This window comes from Odontesthes bonariensis, chromosome 1 (assembly GCF_027942865.1).
Source record: "Odontesthes bonariensis isolate fOdoBon6 chromosome 1, fOdoBon6.hap1, whole genome shotgun sequence".
Taxonomy (NCBI): Eukaryota; Metazoa; Chordata; class Actinopteri; order Atheriniformes; family Atherinopsidae; genus Odontesthes; species Odontesthes bonariensis.
Genome location: NC_134506.1, coordinates 22,681,745 through 22,703,913, shown reverse-complemented (window position 1 = coordinate 22,703,913; position 22,169 = coordinate 22,681,745). Strand labels below are relative to the sequence as shown.

At 38.2% G+C, this 22,169-nt stretch overlaps 1 protein-coding gene across 2 annotated transcripts in view; it reads left to right on the top strand.

Moving 5' to 3' along the window:
- mical2a (microtubule associated monooxygenase, calponin and LIM domain containing 2a) overlaps nt 1–3,099 on the top strand; it is a 39,620-nt gene extending 36,521 nt beyond the window's left edge. Inside the window, exon 24 of one of the 2 annotated variants that reach the window (XM_075460606.1) lies at nt 1,439–3,099. The gene's annotated coding sequence lies outside the window, so the exon portion shown is untranslated. The remainder of the gene's footprint in view (nt 1–1,438) is intronic. The other variant, XM_075460623.1, reaches the window with a different exon arrangement.
- The last annotated feature ends 19,070 nt before the right edge of the window (nt 3,100–22,169 follow it).

Sequence of the window (22,169 nt, the reverse complement as noted above, 5' to 3'; positions counted from 1 at the left end):
GAATGATCCTTTAATATCATCCTGAGGCTCCAGTGAGGCTGGACTGTGATAAGACTGGGAGGCTTTCTGATATGAATTAAACTTTGGGAACTGGGCAGCCTGCCTCTCTTCCAGTTTTTAACAGAAACATTAAGTTACTGAGATGCATGATAGTCTTTCAGTAAACCATGCATGCTCTTTCAAGAAGTTTTGCACTTCATCAGAGACACGTGACTTCAAAACCCTTTTTGGGGGCGAGGCAGCTGTAGTCAGGACAGGGCGGGCGGACTCTGTGGCCACTCTCCTCTGGCTGCGCCAGCTGGGAACCAACAGCACACCTCCACCCTGACTGGCCTCACTGACATGATATGTGATAATATCTTACTCACAGGACTTCAGATCTACTGTTTAATACAGTGATCTGTCTTAAAGGGGATGTCATTTATGTTATCCCTAACTAAAGGCAACTTAAACAGAAGTTTTCTTTTCCAGCAGGAAAACTGGTTATTGCAAGAGTCGCTCCTCTGTTTTTATTGAAGATGTAATGCCCTTGAGGGTAATATTTTTCATTCTTTTGAATTCTTTTCACCCTCTTGGGATTCTCAATTATATGGTTCACCAACAGCGTAGCAGGCAGCCAAAGTTGCAATATGTGTGCACCTATCATAATCAAGGACACATAACCAGCGGAGGCCATTTTACATGCTCTCTTTCCAGCCTTTAAAAGATGATGATGTTAGGTTTCTGCTGAAAACATTGCTGTTTTTCAGTTTTGAGCCAATGCCTCATCCTTTGAATTGATGAATAAACAGTTCAAAATGAAGGATGGAAACAAAAAGCAGTTCCATGTTTGGTTATATTACCACAGTGACCTGACAAAAGCCACACAAATATTCCAATATGAAACCACATAGCATTCTGTTTGCATGTGTGCACGTCGAAAGTAAACAGAAAGGAAAAAAAAAATTGAAACAAACATCAGCTTTGTGTTAGAAACTCTTCAGGAATGCACACTGAGCTCAGGTGACTGGACCTCCAGTGACATAAAATATCTGATGTGTTGCATGATTTTACAAACACAGTTTTGACTTTGAGAGGGTTACTCGGTCTTTGCTTTACTAAAACAACAATGACTTGAAATCGTCAAGATGTTAAATTAATATTCATCATAACTTACTAATCCAGTACAATGATGAGCCACCGTCCTTCACTTTCATACACTGCTGTCTAGCATGTGGTCTAGATGTGTTTCCAGAGTGATTTTGGTTTGTGATGTTTTGTTGAGAAATGTCCCTGAAAATACTAAAATATAAGTTCTTCTCAGCACCTAAAAGCTTTTTTTGTGATGAACAGTGTGTCAGAGGCATTCTCATAGGATGTATATGTTCATTTAACTCAGATATATACAATATATTGTTCTCAGTTAACTCTAAACGCTGACTTTTGTGTCTGTCTATAGATACAACACAATAGTCGAGGTGAACTGAAATAAAGAGCAGCCAAGAGTACGCACATCACCCCTGAGGAGTCCTCTTTTCATTTAGAAGCTGCCACAGAAAAGTCACTTCTTCTGCTCAGAGCCTAAACTTTAAGTTAACATTGTTAATGGTGTCGTTTTTATAAAAAAAAATGTCTATGCTGTCTGTATTCAAAAGCTTTATTGTCCTCTAAAGCAATTTCTACTTTGTTTTTTGTGCTACATTGATGCTTTTAACCAGTAAATGTAAATGTTGGTTGTGGCCTCTTCTTCACTCTGACTGAGACACAATGACAGTAAGACAGCTTTTTATTTTTTTTACACTCTTGATGAACCTAACAACATGACCTTGATCAAGTCACAAAAAGAACAGGAAAGCAAATGAAACCGCTGTACATGCCAAAAAAGTGGCATATTATTACATTTACACAAGATCAGAAAGCAGCAGTGAAAAACCGTCCGTTGTTTCTATCCAGAGGTTTATGATTAAAGCATTCATTCAATGTCGTGCATATTTTCGGGATAATCAACTGGAGACACTGTATCCTCGTGTGAAACTTGGTGCTATAAAACCAGGTTTACAAAGTACATAATAATGGGGAATGTCTCTTTGCTTTCTTTTTGCTGAACACAGTTGAGGAATGCAAAAAGAGCTCAAACAGCTGAGCTGATAATATTCAATAAGTTTATTATAAACCACAAAAAGACCTTGACTCTAAAAAGATGACTTATTTACTGTGTGAATGTCTTTAAATCACTTTGGTAATGACAGATTTCATGCAAGAAGAAAATGAAATGCCAAGCACTGGATTTCAGTTTACTCTGTGAATGTTGCTTTATTTTCATGTTATTAAAGGATGTAAGCAAATTTCACAGCACCTTATTATCCAGTAGAATAGATCAACATTAGCAAAAGCCATTCAGAAGAGCTTGGATGCAGCTTTTGGATTCATTTTAGGACAGAAGGGGGTGCTGTGTTTTCAGCTATGATGCTGCATAACTGAGAGCTGCATGCAAGAACATTTTAAAGATGGAGCAAAATGTATCAGATGTGGTCATGTTTCTGGATCAATGTTTTGCATTGTCATTGAAACATTAAATATGATAGCAGCCTTTTAGTTGGAACCTAAAGTAATATCCCTTTCTGACACTATTTAAACGTTCATAGAAAGATTTGCCTGGGACTGATTATTTTCTGATCGTTTTTCAACAAAAGGGTTTATTTTTTATGAATTCTATGCTCTTCTCCATCACTGGGAAGTCAAGATTTAGAAAAACATGAATGGCAAAAGGTTTCAAACTAGTTCAATCTTGCCTGCATGAACCAGAACACGTTGAATTCAGAATTAAGATGAACACGGAAAGTATGCATGTCATTTTTATCAGCGGTGGGTTTTTTTTCCCTACAGTTCACTGAACGTTGGAATTGTAAAAAAAACACTATCTTCCTGTACCTCAAACCACATTTAAAAGGAAATGTTGGTGAATCACTGAACTCAGTTTGGCCTCTTCCACTTAGACATTTGAATCAGTGCCGACGTTGTCAGTGGCAGTTCCATGAAACTGGGAATCAAGTGCAGATGAAGCAACTTTTGTTACACATATTTCCTATACAGAAAGCTGCATGTTCTGTTCAATTATTCAGCAAATCCTGATTTGGAAAGCTTCATGTAGCATTTACATTCACAAACATTAGATCTATATCCGTGACGCTCCAAAGTATAGTGCTGCTCAGTATCTATTGAAAGTGTAATTACTTTAGCCACAAAATTTGAGAAATTAAATTTAATGTTTTGTGAGAACTCCCAACGAGATTGAGTTCTGTTTCCCTCTTTCAAGTTCACATACTATAGTCACGATTCGCCCATTTCTTAAGAGCTTTTCATGAAACTGGGTTGAATACAGCAGCTGTACACAAAACATAACCACCATTTGTCTGTCTGTACAGAGGAAATGAGTACTGAACACCTTAAAATCCTCAGATAAAAAAACTGAAATTTGAAAGATATTGGTTGCTTTGAAAGCTGTCCTCACAAAACATTTTTTCTTATATACGGTTCATGTCAGAGTTTTATTCATATCTAACATGTCCTTGCAAATGTCCAACATATCTGGTCCACATTGAAGAACACACACAAATTACACGATTATGAAAATACTTCAGTACAGGGGAAATAACGTGCTAAGAGGTGAGAATATAAGCCTCCGTGATGACTGTCTTCACCACAAATATTTCTTTAATTATTTGGTGAAGCTCAAAGAGTGTTATTGCGAAAGAGCTTAGTGGGTTTAAATTACCCCTATTTAATCAAATAACCCCTAAAAATTTTTGGTAGATGCTGAATATACACAATATCTATTTAGCTAAGTAGAAATTAGCTTTGAAACAACACATGAAGTGTTGCTCGTTCACACTCAGTCCTTTCATTTAGCCCTCTCTGCAGAACACAATATGTTTACCGGCTCCTCATAACTTTTTCATTCCTTTTTTTTAATTAAATGACTTTTGCTTTAATGCATAAAGAGATGAACGGAAAACAAGTCGTACAGTAGCAATGATTAGCTTTTGAGCAACAGAGCAATCAGAGCCTGAAATTGCACTGAAATTACGGAAGCTTTGAAAGTTGATGAAAAAAAAGCAGAAAAGCTGGGAAGAGATTAATCTAAAAATACAATGCCATTATATTTGCACTTTCAAACAAATCATCCTTTTAAACAGTCAAACACAATTCTCCAGACAGAGGAAACACAGCCGACTGACAGAGTAAATAAACTATTTAAATATTTACTTTTACTTTGAGTAGAAAAACCCTCGTCCTTATGACAGAATAAACACCTGGCATTTCAGTGTCTTTTCACCTGTATGTATTAATACTTCTCAATAAACCTATCAAAATACAATCAACACATAAGCCAGAGCTGCTATCAAACATAAGAGGAATGAACACATAGCAGAGCATCAGAGAAGATCTGATAAACAACCTCTCACCTCTATATCGACATATGTAACAAAATGACTAATGGCAGCTTTAATTCCCATCTGACTATTTCCGATACATCTAAGATCCAGCTGGACACACCCGTGGAACAGTTCTTGTTGTCTTAAGCTCCTGTTTCAGATGCAGGCAATGTCTAAAAAGGAGTTGTCGTTTTTCTTATTGCTCACATGCAATTGGACAATGTTGAGATTCCAAATCTCTTCAACGAGAAAGTTGGATAATGTGGCAGCTTTTAAAATCTGGCAACATCAAATCCAACACATACAACATGTAAAACATGTTAAACAATGGACAGTTAGTACATATATATGTATTATATCGAGGCCACTCATTTAAAACTCTTCAAACAGTCTCCAAATAAGCTGGTTTGACTCTCTTAGAAAGCACATATTGTCTCTAATAACACACCTAAAAAAAACACCCGAACAACAGGGAGTCCAAGACAAAGGATTTACTTAATCTAAAGTTTAAGGTATCATTTGAAAATGATACCTTTAAGTAGAATCTGTGCTTTAAGTGTATGTAACACGAATATATTTCCTTTAATTTGCTTCTTTTAGTTTTACTTTAAAACAAACAGTGAAACAAGCTGTTTTTGTGTTTAGTTAATGGTAAAGCCTGAATGAAAGAGGGGTTTATTGATCATTATATATATATTCTGATTGGAAGCATCACCTGCTTTCTTCAAGATCCATCCAAGCCAACATTAATGTGTGTAATCAGTTATTTTATGACTCACCTTGTACCACCTCCTATCTCACATGTACATATATTTCCCATTCCTTTAGTGTATAAGTACAAAGATTGCACATACTTAACAGGTTAAGTCAGCCATGATTATTCTATCAGCAGAATGTTTAAGGGTAAAAATGCTAATGAATATCCTTGAACAAGTCTTTGGCCATCTCTTCTGGATTTAACTTGAGTGTCACACAAACAGCCGTAATTGCATTTTCAAAATCTAATCAGGAGCCACAAACACGGCAGCCTTCAACACGACCAAAATCCTTCACATTTCAGTTTTATATCTGAGCCAAAAAAATGTCACCAACCTGCTTTAATTTATCCCCTGCTGCCTGTCTGTTAATGTCAAATATGCTGCTGAGTTGAGGGTGATATTTCGACATTGGTTTTTGTCGAATGCAGGTTTGACCAAATTTCCAATTATGATTGTTTACATGAGCAAGAATTTTAAGGTGTTCAGTACTTATTTCCTCTGTACAGACAGACAAATGGTGGTTATGTTTTGTGTACAGCTGCCGTACTCAACCCAGTTAGATGAAAAGCTCTTAAGAAATGGGCGAATCGTGACTGCAGTATGTGAACTTGAAAGAGGGAAACAGAAATCAATTTCGATAAAAATGTCATAACACACATTATTACTTTAATTACATTCCACATACATGCAATTTGCTGGTTTAGAAAGTAAAAGGAAATATAGTTTTGTCGGCATAAAACTAGGAGTTTTTTTTGTGTGTGCTGAAATAAGAAATATAATAGAATAAATGAATCCCACAACATTCTGGAGATGCTTTCAGTTACATTAACTAATTGCAACATACTTTAAATCTTACTAAGTTTTTCCTGTTTTTCATCTGTCATTTTCTTTGCTTTTCATGTAAATGTATGGTGTACAGACAAACACTATAACTACTTCCATACAGTGTTTTATATTTTTGTGAGCCTATAAAAAATCTAGATGAAACATTTGTTTTCTTCAACTTGAATTAGAATAAGAAGCGACTGTGCTGATCCTTTTTGGGGTTTTTTTTCATGCCATGAGGATTTTCATACCTGTGAGATATGAGCAAATCAGATCAGCTGATAAGAGTCAAGAGGTTCGGGGGTGCTCGGCTTCAAAAGGGGTCGCAGCGGCTTCCTCTTCCTCTGCTGGAGAAGACATCAGTCATGGCACAAACCTGGAAATCTCTCCCTCGCTACCCTTTTGTTTATATCTGGCCTTGCTGCTCAAATATCTTGTTTCATCTCTCCTCTCAGAGTTCTCACAATACACTTGAAATCCAACATATAAGTAAATGCAAACAGCTAATACAGTGAAAAGTGGGAGGTGAATGAAATAGGAATGGTTTTAGCTCACATATTTATAAGAGAAAAAGATGCTTTCAACAAGGACGGATGAGCCAGTCAGAAAAACGGGAGAATGCACTTGTGAATGAAAACAATGGATGAGAGGGTGGCGCACCTACCCTCCCCCCAGGGAATTATTATTATTCAAGAATATTAATTCAAGAGGGTGAATAGATGTTACGGTGATACACCAAAAAGAAAGAGTATTCTAGGGGACATATTTCAAATCTTTTGATAAGATTACGCGTGTGCTTACACGAGACGTTCAGATTCATTTTGTGGATCTGCTCCGATTGAAAAGCTCAGTGTGAAAGCAGCTAATGACGATATTTCAAAGAGCAAAACGGCAGTCTGTGAATAGCTGTTAGAATATATTTTGGCAAGATTAGAAGTATAAGGAGAAAACTGTGATTAACTGCACTGGTACATCTGACTCTAAGGTGAGTGTTGAATGATGTGATTTCACTAACAGCCCCACCTGTTTTGCATATTCCTAATTACTCCCTAGTTACTCCTCATGGCTCAGTGGCTTATCTAAAGCAATATCTCACTCATTTTTTCTTTGTTTGGCAGGTTCCCCTTGCTGTCAACCAAATTTCGCCCCTGTGATTTTCCGTCAGTTAATCCTGTTACCTGCCTCTTAGCGATGCGCCAGTATCTTGTCTCAGCCTGACACTCATCAGCCAGTCCTCTCCTGTTGCCCTCCACTGCCCAGATATTAAGTCTGGCCTTAGTGTGGATCACATTAACTTTGATACTGCATGTCTGTCAAGGTCTGAAGTTAAAAAATGCTTTAATTGTTCAGAAATCAGCCTTGCTGCACCTTGAACTGTTCGCATCTTTAAAATTCAGAAAGCTGTCAGATCATACCGAAAGCTAAACTTCCAGTTCAGGACTGAGATCCGGGTCAGTCTTTATGGAAACAGGTAGGTGAAAACAAACCCCTTCTTCAGAGAAGTTGGAAAATTGTCTGAGATAAAGAAAAAAGAACACTGACATCAGTAAATTGTTGATTTATTCTATTTAACAAAGGAAAGGACATTATTTTCAGTGTCTTCACTGACGAAGAAAGGAAAGATCATGGATTATACAAGAAACAGTATTCTGGAAGATTCTACAATCAGCCGATTCATTTGTGATAAGTGTGGGGGTCATGATTGGGTACGATAGGAGAAACTACCAAAGACTCTTTTTTTTTCCAGTAGTTGTCATAATAAGAGCTGTTCCAATTCTGGGAGTACTAAAGAAAGATGGTTCGGTGCTTTCTTTAGAATCTCCTATAGCATAAAGGTGATAATATCGTAATACATCTTTGATAGCTCTGTCCAGCCATTCCTTGCAGCTGCAGCTTTCAAAGCGATGCTCAATTATTTTAATTCAGTCGTAACTGTGATTTGTGTAGGACGGGAGGGTGAGAACAACACAGCTATATCTTTTACTTTTGTACCTTTCTATTTCTTTTTCAAATCATGAACCATGATTAATAAAGTAACATTTTATATTATATTGAATTATGTTAATAATATATACGTATATTACATATACATTATAGGATTGCATTAGATTTTAAAAGCCTGCTGATGGTTTACAAATCCCAGAACGACTTAGGCCCAAAATACATCTGTGATATGTTCAGAGAATATAAACCCAGCAGAGCTCTTAGATCCAAGGACTCAGGTCAGCTGGTCCAGTCCAGAGTCCAGACTAAACATGGAGAAGCAGCATTTAGCTGTTATGCTGCAAACAAGTGGAACAAACTGCCAGTGGAGATTAAACTTTCACCAAATGTAGACATTTTTAAATCCAGGTTAAAAACATTTCTTTTCTCATGTGTCTATGCATGAAATCTGTACGATATCTTTTAATTAATCTTGTTTTTAAATTAATTTAAATTATTTTATTTGTTTCTCTTTATATTCTTTTATGTATTTTTAATCCTTCTTACACTCACTGCTGCAATGGTTTTATGTAAAGCACTTTGAATTGTTTTGTACATGAAATGTGCTATACAAATAAATTTGATTAGATTTGATTTAATTTAGATGATGTATCTAAAGCACTTTTTGTGGGGTATCTATTAAACAGCTTTAATTTCAGTGCTGCAGACCTACATCACAGCTTAGTGTCAGTGTGGTTGGATTCTCATTCCAGCGCAGTTATCTATATTCAAAGTCTTTCAGTATTTCTCCAAACATCTTACCTTAACCCAATCCAATTTCCAGTTAAGTCCACTGTTGGACTTTCTAAGCAAGGGTGGGGTCATGGCTCTCCACTTTGCACCAAACTTGATCAGAAAATCAATAAGTTCCTAAAAAAATATTTTTCAATTAAAAAGTTATTTGATCTGAGAGCATAATTGGGTATAATGTTATGAAATGATTAAGGAAGTCTGGGGAACTCACTGTGTAATGGCCAAGGATGGAAAGCACAGTTAAATGATCATGACCTCTGTGTGCTGCCTGAGAAACCACCATGGCGCCACCATCGATATCGTTACGTGGACACAACGGTACCTTGGAAAACCATTTTCATTCAACGAGGTCCGCTGCTGCATCTTGTTATGAAACCTGGAACTGCATCAACACTGCTTAGAAACACTGCAGAGTTGTCTGGACGCGCACTCACCTCAAATTAATAGAAAGACAGTAGACGTGTACGTGTCTGACGCATCCATGTTTCAGCTGCTTTTGGGCAAAACTGATGACTGGGTATGATAAAGATGCGAAAGACCATCCAGTCTGTCATCAGCAAACTATGCAAAAGCCAGCGTTTGCAGTGGTATGGGGGTGCATCATGCATTTTGCACAGACATACGCTACCATTAAAAAAACGTTTTTCAGGAAGAAAAGGTGGTCATTTGAGCGGGACAATGTCCGACCTCATTCTGCACTAGTTACGGCAGTGTGGCTTCATAAATACAGAGTGTGTGTGCTTGACTGGTCTCCTTGCAGTCCAGATTAGTCTCCTTTTGGAAATGAATGGAGCATCATGAAGAGGAGAATCAGAAAACAATGGCAGACTCAAGAGCAAGCAAGAATTTGACTTAGATTTCTCTGAAATACCCAAGCAATTTTCCTCAGTTCCCAAATGTTTATAAAGTGTTGTTAGGAAGAGTGATGTAACTACAGACCCTAACAAAACAGGAAATAAGCGACATACATAGAAAGCAGGTGTGAGGAGATCAGCGATCAGCAGTTCAGTAGCCTGAATCTGCTGGATCCTATTGCACTGCCTGCCCGACAGCTGCAACGTGAAGACTGTGCGGTTGCAGGAATCAGAGAGGGTCCTCGTCCAGCAGCATACATGGGCATGATACAGCAAGAAAGAATACTCTTGGTGAATTGGTGAAAGTTGGTGAGTGTCTGGAGTCCGCGTCAAGCCTCATCAGCCATCATAGAAAGAGGCGCTTTTGTCTTCCTGGCTTTTGTGGTCAGTCCTTTGTGTTGTGACCAGATCAGATCCTCATTGTATTGCTTTTTTTCTGTAACTAATCGGAATACAGAAGCATGCAAAGTGGGCTTTCCTGATCAAAATCTCTGTTCTTGTGAATAGGTATACGAGTAAAAGATGATTAGATTTGCCGATTTACATATTTCTCCAATGATTAGAGCAGGATTACTCTTACAATGTGGGTTAGAGGGCTTTGGGGGTTTTGCTCTATCTGTTGCTCGAGGCCATTCTATTTTCATCTTCAGCTTTATACAAACAGTATGATCAGTTCTTCCAGACTCTTCTTCTCCACCCCTATCAATTCTTTCCTTTACCAGTGAAGCGTTGCCAAAAGCTGATATGCAACATAAGAGATCCACCCCCGTGCTTGACAAGTTTTTGGATCGATGCTCTACATTTTTTTCCTTCTAAAGCACCTTTGCTGATGGTAGCCAAAACATTATATCAGGACTTTTTTTTTTCCAAATTTAACAACAACAATTCCTAATAATACAGAATAAAAGAAAACAAAAACTTTCCTCTTCATAAAGCTTCTTCCTGTTTTGTGGTCAAGCAATACTTGTACAGAATTCTTCTTGGAGGCAGCTTTTGAAGATGGATAGCTGACAAAGTTTGAGGGGTCTTTGGCAGTTTCATTACCCGGCATTTCCTTAAGTTGACTGTGAACAAGGTATAACTCTGACTGACTAGTAAGGGTTCAAAAGATTGGTAAAAGTCATCTGAGCGTTCACATCTTCATGTGAAAAAGTTTCAACCCCTTAACTCATCTAAACGATTTACGGTGTACAGCCTCATAGCTGTCGTGTCTGCATTTGAGACAGTTTCAATCAGTTTTCATTTATCTGTGTGACACAGGAACCCCTTTTGTTAAACAGATGGCGAACAGGGACGAACACTGACTAATTGGCAATCCACCAGAGGGTATTGCACTTAAAAAAACCAAAAAAACATTAAAGTTGAAAGTGACTTTGGGAGATTCAGAAAATCTCCAAACCAAAATCCTTTTAATTGGGACATTCGTTGACTGTTGAGCAGGATCGCACATTCACGAATGTGTACAACAAATCAAGAAGATGCTTTCACTTATCAGTCCGTGGTGGAGTCATTTCTAAGGATATCTACTTGAGTTTGGTGGAAGATATGCATAGATTTCTTGAATATTTCCATTTCAAGCTACTTTTCTTCTCTGACTCCACTGTTTACAAAGAAAAGTTAGTTGTCTCGACCTGACTGTTGGTGCTTCATTCCTTATATTTTTCAACTGGATTTTCATCCTCTGGGAGCTTCACCCTGTGTCTCTCTTCCTCCTGCTTGAGTGCAAGCATCCCCCCATTAGCCCTCCGTCCTTCGTGTTTGGTCATGCTATACTTCATCACTTCTGTTTTCAAACACTGTCAGACTTATCTCTTCTTAATTCTGTCATCATGACTCAGGTCCACAGGTTTTCCTGCCTGCTTCTTTTTGAGGCAATCATTCTGATCCTTGTTATTATAAAACTTTCTCTTCGTCACAGCAGACTTTTGTACATCCTGCCTCAACCCAATCTCCTCATCTTCATGATTTCAGAGGAGCCTCAGAAATCTCCACCACCTGCTGATTCTGCTCATCCTCCACCAGCATCAAGCCTCTTGGGGGGTCCTATCCTATCCATTCCTTTGTTCAAATCACCTCTCCACTGGGATTATACATCTAATTTAGTCCAATCGCCAAACTAAGTTGTTTTAAATTCATCTCTTGCACAATAATAACTTTCCATCTCTGAAGCTAATCTCTTTACATTGAAATGTTAAAAGTGTAACAGGTGGCACCTGCTGGATGTTGTGTTGTTCTATAAAAGTTTTCATTTGTTTCTTTCTATCTATATTTTACTCATCCTGATATCACACATTGCCATGTTCCTATTTCGTTTTAATTGTTGAAGGCAACATTTATGGCATGTTCATCTATCCTGGGAGAGAAATCCCTGCAATGTTGCTCTTCTTAAACTTTTTTTCTCCACATTTGGATTCTGTGGAAGAAATTATGTTCTGTACAGACTGGGAAGCACGATGAGGCAAATCTTTAACAATGGGCCACAGCATATCAATACATTTGACTTTGAATGTAACTGAATTAAATTAAGAAATACGACACTAAATAGGGAAATTGTAATTGAATTAAATCATGACATTACATTTAAAAGCTTTGTAATCTTCCACGTTGGTAGATATTGCACATTGTACAAACTAAACACCGTAACGTAACCAGTTTTCTTTAAGCTCCTGCTCAATAATTAACGGCAGTAGTAGTCTGTTTATGCCTCAATGATTATACAATGATATAAGATAAGGACTCAAAGTGGTATCTGCTCTGCCTTTTTGAGTATTTGAGGTTGCCATAGACTCTTCCATCACCGGTGCCAGTCAGGTTATAGTCTGTTGTGTACTGCATTACACTTACACTGTGTACTGTCACACGCTCTCTAAATGAAAGCATGTGCTTCTGGTATTAGGGTTTAAAAATGTTTGCTTTTCGTTTTACCCACAGCAGGGACCATTGTTTTGTGTTACAGCTTTACTTTGAAATAGGAACAGGATTTAAAGTCATAATTAGGAGATTCTTGACCAGAAGAAATGAACATTTTGCCTGTGAAACTCATATTTGGAGGTACAGTATGTACCCATTTCATGGATGAATTGACGGGTTTCTCAGAGTTAGTTCCAGTTCACCAGCTGCTCTCAGTTTTGGTTGAGGATGCTACCAGAAATTGAGCCATGGGTGTCTTGCCAGCCTTATCCTCTGACATTTAAGCTGAGATAGTGACAATGCATTTCAAAAGCCTATTGTTCTGACTCGCTATCATCAGTCAAGCCCAGGACCTGGATGCTGTGCTTTCTTACTAAAAAGCAGAAAATGATCACCCATAATCAGACATCACACACCAAGATGTCGTGAACAGGAGCATTTCCAGCCATTAGACATAATTACGCTCCTGTATCTGCCTTTATATACCACCGTATTCATATCAAATAAGTCTCTCTGCACATACTAAGACCATAGTCCTGTCTGGCCTTTTTTAGGACAACAACAGTTCGCAGAGCAGTTAAGAAAAACACCCTCAGAAAGGTATGCTTGGCACGGCTGAAACTGGGGAAGAGTAGTTTGTCTCTATTAGAGCTCTGGGAACTTGTATGCGTTTGCTATTGATTTGTGCTGAGGCCTTAGAACAGGAAAATCTAACAAAAATTATCGATGTTCTCCACTACCATCACAGCTCCCCATCGCACCTGAAAGCGCACATCTGTCGAAAATGTATTCTAAATCTCTTAGGGAAAACGTTTTTTTCACAAGTGCTAACACCAGAGTTTCTACACGGGTAATTCTTCTTTGTATCATAATTTAGGTCCAACAATTTTTTTTTTTGCCAGCTGGCAAATATTGAACAACTATGGTGGTGTTTTTCAGAGGCAGGACATAAAGCTGTGCTAGACCAACATGCATTTGTGTGATATCACAAATCCTCTGAACCTCAGATACAATCTGAGTACACATCTGGTCATAATCACATTTTGAGCGTTGGTTATGCAACAATCTGTCTTTAATGTCTGTGCCCCACTGGCAGGACCTTTGAAATGAGATAAAACGATTTGCAGGTGACAATCATGCATGCTAACTGTGATAAAGAAAAGGGCTGCAGCATTCGTGAGGTTTTTGTGAGAACATATTTCCATCAAGTAACACATTTCTCAGTCACTCTCCTCGACAGTTCACACCTTTGTGTGAGTGTGTTTAAACAGAAGAGTGGTATGCATTTTTCTTTGGGACATTTTATGTTTTTTTTTTTTTTGGCAAATACTTCTTAAATTGCACACGAACAGCACATTTCAGAAAAGTTGGGAAAGGGCCATGTCTGCCGCCGTGTTGCATCGGTTCTTCTTTTAACTTCTGATTCTAAGTCTTTGCTGAGGTGATAAGTCGGTGTGGTTTTGAAAGAGATGTTTTCTCATTTCTGTTTGACAATAATTTTTAGATGCTTAAGTTCGGTGATGTCTTTGTTTGGTTTTTTCATGTTTTACAATGCAGAAGGTTTTCAATGCGTGGCAGGTCTGGACCAGCAGGTCCTTTAATGCAAACAGTCCTGTGGGTTGTGTGTTCCTTAAAGCAACACAAGTGAAGTTTGTAAACCTTAAAACTATGTCCCTCTGACTCATTTGGGGGGGGATCTGAGATACAACAGTTCACAACTTTGGTTTCATGTCTGCGCTCTTGAGCTTAAGGGATGCTTTACATTTTTTGTGGGCTTTTGATAGCGTATTTGTGGTCTCGTCAACATGACAAAAAAAATTCACGTGTATGTCCAAACGCGCAGGCCTCACACAGAGATTTGATTTTATGACAGTAGTGTTACATTCCATAACTGTAGGGTGAGCCAAAGAGCAAACAAATTTGCCACATCAGAGAAGGTGTCATTCTCCTGTCTTTCTTTTATGCTGCCTGTTTTCCCTTCAGTGAATGGCGGCATGCGTTAAGATCGACGTTACAATAGCTAGTGCTCATGGCATTTGGTGTCATTTCAGTCAGTCAAGTACTTCTCGTTTTTTGTAACTTAGTGCAATCTATGCGAGAAGCCTGGGATAGGTTGCCCGCCTGTGATTTAAGTGCTGTTAAGAGCTGTGCTTTCAACCATGGGCCTTTGTGTGACACAAGTTTAAGACCATCATACTTTCTGTAAATAACACAATACACTAAACTAAAACCCTTCTGATACTTCCTTTTTATTTCTTTAATTACTTTGAATGGGTTAGGAAAATATTACGATTAGGTTTAGAATATATCCTCCCCCCCACCACCACAACTGTCACCCACATGAATGCTATTTTGCTGTTTGTCTTGGATACATGGAAACACAACACATAATGACAAAAAAATAAATTTTCTGGTAGGATTTTAGAAAAAATCCTCACTTTGTTCGAGTTATGAATCAAAACTACTTGGCTGAAGTTTGAAAATAGTCACAGTTAAATCATTATTTTCATAACACGACTGTCACTGTCATGGATGCCATTTTTATCTTTCCCACAGATGCTCTATGCACATTATTTGAACGTAATTATTGGCCATATCTGTCTGCATAAACAAACGCTATATGGGCACAATTTGAGGAAAGCAATGCATGTCTATTTTTTCCTGCCCCCAAAAATATTCTTCTCCATTTCAAAATTGGAGTTGTCCTTGCACTATTTTTTGATAAATGTAGGGTTTAAATTTGTAAAATTTGTAAATTTGTAAATCCTAATTGTAAACAAATATTTATTAATATCTAACCCCAACAAGCTGTGACTGAATATAAAAAAATAGAAAAAGGCATAAGTTGTTGAAAAATATCGGCTCAGATGGGGTTCAAATTTGATTCTCTTTATTCACAGTGTGCAAAGTAACACCACAGTCATACCTATTTTAAGTGTTTAGAACATGTAATTTCACATTTGGGAGAGTTCCGTGTAATACAAAACTTGGGCCTGTTATGATCTTTAAAGGCAGATGTAAACGTGTGACCATTTTGAAGCCCATGAAGTGAAGCTGTTTTACAATTTACAGTTCTTATGAAACTGCCGTGTTCATTGGACCAATCTTTCATTGGATTTCTGCATTGTGCTCAGAAGTATTAATACGTTTCTCTCATAGGTGGCATACCGTAGATGGCTAACTACAGTCTCACTGTTTGATAGAGTTCTGTTTAAGAGATGGGCATTTGGATGTGTTATAGACATTTATTAGATACAGTAAAATAAATCGTCGTGGATTGAAAGGTTGCTCTCAGTTCGAAAACATGGCATGCTGCTGCCGACTATATTTACGTCCATTAAGTTAGATTTGGTTCCGTTCAGCCATGTTTTATTTGATGTAAGTGATTTTGTTCATATCTGACTGTGAAAAGTTGGCCAGCTGATTTGGAAGAAGAAGGCCGTGTTATGATAATTTAATGATATCCACTCAACTTGGTACATTGATGGTTACCATGGTGACCCAAGTGACGGAGCGTCACGAGACCAGGTACAGTTTGTACACTTGATGAAAAGTCCAATTAGTGATTTAGCAGTGTTTTAACTTTCAGCAGCTGTCTCTTTTTGACCACTGTGGATCACCATAGTAACCTGAGCAGTGTGGCCATCAAACCGGGGAATGATTCAGCCAGTGAGGAATTTTAATCCAAAAAGAAATATAATTAAATTCACTGGCGTTTTGCGGAAAAATAACTCTGTAATAGAAGTTTAGATCGTATAAATGTATGTATGTGGATTTTACAAAGTAATTATCAACACAGCAGCCCACAGCTTTTAATGGTGTTCTGATTGTTTTGTTTGTTATTCATCATGATGGCATCGTCATCCTGAGAAAAGAAGACAGCGTTGACTTGCTCATACTTTTTGTGCTTTAACACTTATTGCCTTTTACACTTTTCACAAGCTTGTTAAGACAACATATTTGTCGCAACTTGCCTGCTGGAAGATGCCTCACAGTGCAGTTCCTTTCACATCAAAGATGCTGAGGAAAAACAAGCAGATCGCGAGTAACGGGTGCATTTCAAGATTAGTGCTCACTCTGCCACTTGTGGGGCAATGAAAAAGGACACTAACATGAAAAAAGTAGAGAAAAAAAAAATGGGATGTTGTGTCACCATGGAAACTCTCCTCCCCACTGTATTTTACTGCGAATGACCAACCATGTTTACTGTGCTTCCACATCTTTCATTTTCATTCTAAAATCATGCAGATCCACAAGGAGCTTTTAAATTGAGCCCATTTTTTATCAGTCAGCTTATTTTCAAAAAGATGGGCCAGTCACAATTTAGAGTCTAGATCACAGCATTTTGAAATTTTTTTTAAATTGTATTATGTAATGAATATTTATCCATCTGCTTTGATATTGATACTTATTTGAGCCACATGACTATAATTTAAAAAACATTACTGATACTACAAAATTCCTCACTAAAATACGGTATTATATTATTCAGAATATTCCATTTAAGTTGACTCGCGAAAAAGCCCCATTTTCCTTGTGGTGTTGCCGAGTATATCGCATTTTTCTGTTTAAATGCTTGCTTGTTCAAGTATTTGGGGGGAGAAAATAACAACTATATACGAAACGTAAATGCATGAAATGATCAGAAGCAATGTTGGGTGAAATGTGGGTTCTCCCGCTCCTTTTCATTTAACCAGTAAGTGGTCCTCACTAGTCTCCCTCTTATCTCTGAATAAAGTTAATCAGTCTGGCTGGCTGAGCATTCAAAGCAGAGAGCCAGGAGAGCACCTGGCCTTACATGGCTATCTGATTAGAAGAGGTTGCAGGCCAGGCTGAGCCAGACCAGGCCAACCAGTGGCAGCAGCAGGGCAGATCTGGAGTAAAATGAACAAAGCAGACTAATTCTATTGCACCATTACCTCCCTCTTATACGGAGCAGGGTCAAATCAAAGCAATGCCATAGCACAGACCAGCCTTATCTAGCCAAGTACCATGAACAAGGACCACAACGTGGAAACTATGGCTTCACTGGTTCAGAACAGTTGATTAGTGTTCTCTGAAGCATGCTTTTAATGATTAAGCTGTTATTATCTACGGTGTCCCTAAGCTCCCAAAATTACTTATGAATGAAACTCTGCCTTTATACTTTATCTCAGCTGGAAATGGGGTGGAATGTAGAGAGACACCTCGTGAAAGTTCTGCACACACACACACACACACACACACACACACACACACACACACACATATATGAAATTAGGGTCTGGAGTGTGTTTATCTTTTATCTGTTTTGATTTTTCAATGAAAGGATGATTGTGAAAAACATAAAAAAATAAATAAAAAAGGATGAAAAAATAATACACTTTGTGTGTGCTTGTATTATGCGTGAATGAGAGCAGTGCAACCCACAACATGCAGCTGTTGTTTAAGCGTACGCTTAAATCTGGCTTTCATGAGGCAGTGCACAACACATTTAGACGCACATCTTCTTTAGAGTGCAGGGAGTCTTTGCTCAAATTGACACAATTCTGGTAACCACGTGAATAGAAACAGCAGCTATAAATGCACAGAAATAACTGATTTACTTATTTTTGGAACGTAACACAGTGCACTGATTTCACGCTGTTCAACCAGGTCTCACAGCAAAATGTGAAATGGTCAGGAAAAACGTAATCTATTGATTCATGTCCCCAGACACCGCTTTTGCTGTTTTTTCACTGGACACAAAAACTAGCAGAGAGACAGCAGGAAACAGCTGTTACATCGCATGTAGTAGGCAAGAAAGTCCACATTTGGAGGTCAGAGGGGTTGGGAATGTTGGGAAAAACTCACATGTGTCAAGCCATTATAGGACTTGAGTTCAAGTCTCGAGTTCAAGTCCTAAAAAACACAGATTTTTAAAAGTAACCTCATTTTGAAATGTCATTGTGGAATTCAGTCCCTGATTTTACACATTGCGAACTTCATGGCTTAAGTTGGGTAAACATCACAAGTTGAGGTAAAACAAACGCTGTCATAACGTATTGCATCAAAATGTTGTTTTCCTGGATTATTGACTGTAGAGAAGTTCTGTTTCATGACTATTTATTGTTTTCCCATGATATGGAGCTGAAAAGATATTTAAACATATGATAATATATACTGCCAGTTGAGGCCTTGATTTAAAGAAAGGACCGTACTACAGTAATTGATAATCTAGTGTCGGGCCCATCATACTTTGTAGTCATATGTACTGAAGGACACTTCCTTACTGGCAGTCAAAGATCAGAAAGACCTGAAAACAGCTAGAGGCCTGTATTGCAGAAGGTACGTGATGTTTCAATGTTATTACTGAATGACTGGGCATGTTTTTATGAAACATTCTGTCCCTTTAACCCATCCTTGTTCTGTCTGGGAAATAAACAACCTTGAGTGGGTAAGATTCGTGTTTATACAGTCCTTAGGCTCTCTCTCAACGTGACATCCTATGACAAATTTGTGTTTGTACTTACTCTTTATCAGTCAGTGTCGATATTCAGTTATCAATCACAGCGATTTGTTGATTTTTTTCTGTTCAATTCTTCATTCAGATTTCCACACTGAAACTCACGGGACACTTTTATATTCTTGCGCAAAAATATTGAACCCACAGAGCAGAGAGCCAGACGAGTTGGCTAAGTAAACGTATCTCACTCATTCTAAGATACGGTCAATAACATAAAAGGGAAAACAGGTTCATCCTCTTGTTTTGTTGGTGCGTTCAATGTTATCATTCTCTTTTTTATACAGTATATCTGCAGTCATCTGAAATATCAGACATACTCGTGCTTGAGAGATTCTCTGTAAACATGGCTGCGTGCTCTTAAAATGATTAAAAAAAAAGGTAAACTATTGAAACACCAGTCTCTAACACACACACTGCACATAATGTTTCATACTTCCTCACACATTCAGTCTTGCCTCATTTGCCACCTGTACACCATGCTTATGTGGCCACACCCTGTTACACAACAGCAGAGTGGCGGCACACAGAGGGCCAATTGTTTTGGAGTAAACAAAAGGTGTCTTTCCTCCTTCCGCGCATGCCAGAATGATATGCAAAAGCCGTAAAATGAATACAGAGATTGGACTCCTAGGAATGCTTACATTCATATTTCAGTTGTTAGCATTTGGCTCGGTAACCTCCCAAATGCTGGCCCCACAGGTTGCAATGGCACCCAAGGTCTCTCATGTGATCTCATATAACTCGTTTTCTGAATTCTAAGGCATGTTCTGATAAAGCTTCAACAATATATGGTAGCGTCTAAACACTTTTAGCTTATGAATTACTTGTGTTACATGCTGCTTAACTGGAATCTCACTATTTTACATACAGCTCAGTTTCAACGGTGATCAATTTGCAGGTGATCACTGCTTTCGATGATGGGACAGCAACTGCTTTGATATTTTCTACCGCTTAACCACGTTAGATTAGATTAGAAAAAAAAAAACAGCATGGTGAAAAAAAATGCACAGGAAGACGATGCCCTTTTCAAATCTTGCACCTCCCCGTGTCTCCCTCTCCCAGCTAAACATGCACAGACAGATGTTAAAAGATGTTGATGGATGTCCTCAGAAGAGCGGTCGTCCGTCTTCATACAGCCCTTTCTTCTGAGGGATTGGTGTCAAAACACTGGCTACTAATGGATGACTTGTTCAGACAGGACTGCAGTCTTGCCTTTGACTGTGTTTTCTGTATATCAGTGTTTGAATTCACACTTGAATATGTGACCAACTTGACCTATATAAAACGTTTATGGATGTGTTTATATATTGAGCACACGACAGGTATGGAAATAATCTAAAAACGCAAACGGCATCAAGAAGTCTTATTGGTTCAAATCTTCCATTAACTGTACAGATTTATTAAGACAAAAACATACAACACTCAATTGACTGTCCATATCTGTATGCTATATGACAAGGAGCTGTAGACCACAATTTGCTTAACTTTCCAAGTTTCTCCACCCCCATTCTGGATGAAGGACTGCTTTCAACACCCTATCCCTTCCTCCTCCCATTTGAAATGGACCAGTCTTGTGGAGTCAGCAGCTGCCTTTATGTCCTGTAGGAAATCCTACAGCCCTAAGTGGTGAGGACTGAACAAAAGATGTGATTAAAAAGGGAGTGTGTGTCTCAAGGGGAAGTATCAGATGACACAGAAACTAACAAATCCCACTGTTTCTGAATTTACATCGTTTGCTATGAACAAAAATGTACAGCCACCAGTGTTATGCTCAAAAACTGCTCTTTTCAATGTCAAGTCAAAACTGTGGCTTGTTGTTAAAGTAATCTTGCTCATTTACATATTTTCTAAGTTTGAGTTGGCATTAATGAAAAAAAAAAGTGTTTGAGACGGAAATAGGAGCCATCCCAGTCCACCTGTCAGGGTGTTTAAAGTTTAATAAACACTTTTTTCTGCTGTTGTATCGGTGCTTGTCATTATTGAAATCTCTTCAAATATCTGCTCTGTTGCCCTTAATGGAAATCAGTCAGTTGTAATATTAAGTTTAAAACAACATTCACATGGGTACACCCTGAATGGGTTGCCTATCCATCACAGGGACAACACTGAGCCATCAACAGCCATGCATCCATGTTTTTGGACTGTGGGTCCAGTAAGCCTCCTCTCACTGTGAGGTGGCAATTTTAACCATCACACCACCGTACAACCCTGTATGATTCATTATTATATTCAATTAATGGTAATGCTACTTATCTATCGTTCACGTTTTTAATTTTTTACTTATCCTTGACAAAAACAGGGGCTACACAGTGGTGTGGGTAGTTAGCACCGTCGCCTCACAGCAAGGGGGTTCCTGGTTCAAATGTCGGCTGGCTGAGCACAGTTAAAAAATTACGATAAAGCCACAAAACGACCACAGATACTCAGAATACATTTATTAATACATTGGCAGGACAGAAAACACATGAATCCAGCTTAGGAAGGCATCTCCTGTCATTAGAAAATGGAAAGTTTTTGGTTTTCTTTAAAAATGTTATGGATTTTTTCTTAGGAACAATAACTAGTGGCGCCTACTATTTGGATTTGCTATGTACAGAATAATTTGGCATCAGGCTTTGGTCAGATTACTTTTAAGTGACTGAATACAAATTACTCATCAGCTTTTGTTACTGGTAATGCAATTCAATGGTTTACCAAAAGGATGCATTCTAATATTTTTGGATTATCCCATAATCAGACATTAAAAATTATGCAACTTATAATAAAAACACTGAAGCAGGCACAAACGCTCGAGTTCCTTTAAACTTTAAGCAAGAGCTACAGTGGCTCAAACAGACTCAAACTATATGTTTTGGTTGCTGCTGTTTTTAATATGACATCAGATGAAGAGTTTTACTCATTGAAGGCAAAAGGAGCAGTTAAGTGGCAAATAGACTGCATATTGTTTTGTTGACCACTTAAATAACTTTTGCATGACATAACACATTCACCCACGTTCTTACACCAATCCTTAGTCAATACAGTTTTATTCTCCGCCTATATGTGGTGCTTTTATCCACTATCATGCACACACCCGCGCACACAGATTAACACACTAGAGGCAATGTGTTTAGTGTCTTTCTCTCTCAGGGACACTTCAACAAGTGGGTTTGGGAAACCAGGAATTAAACAGCCTTTTGTTACTACT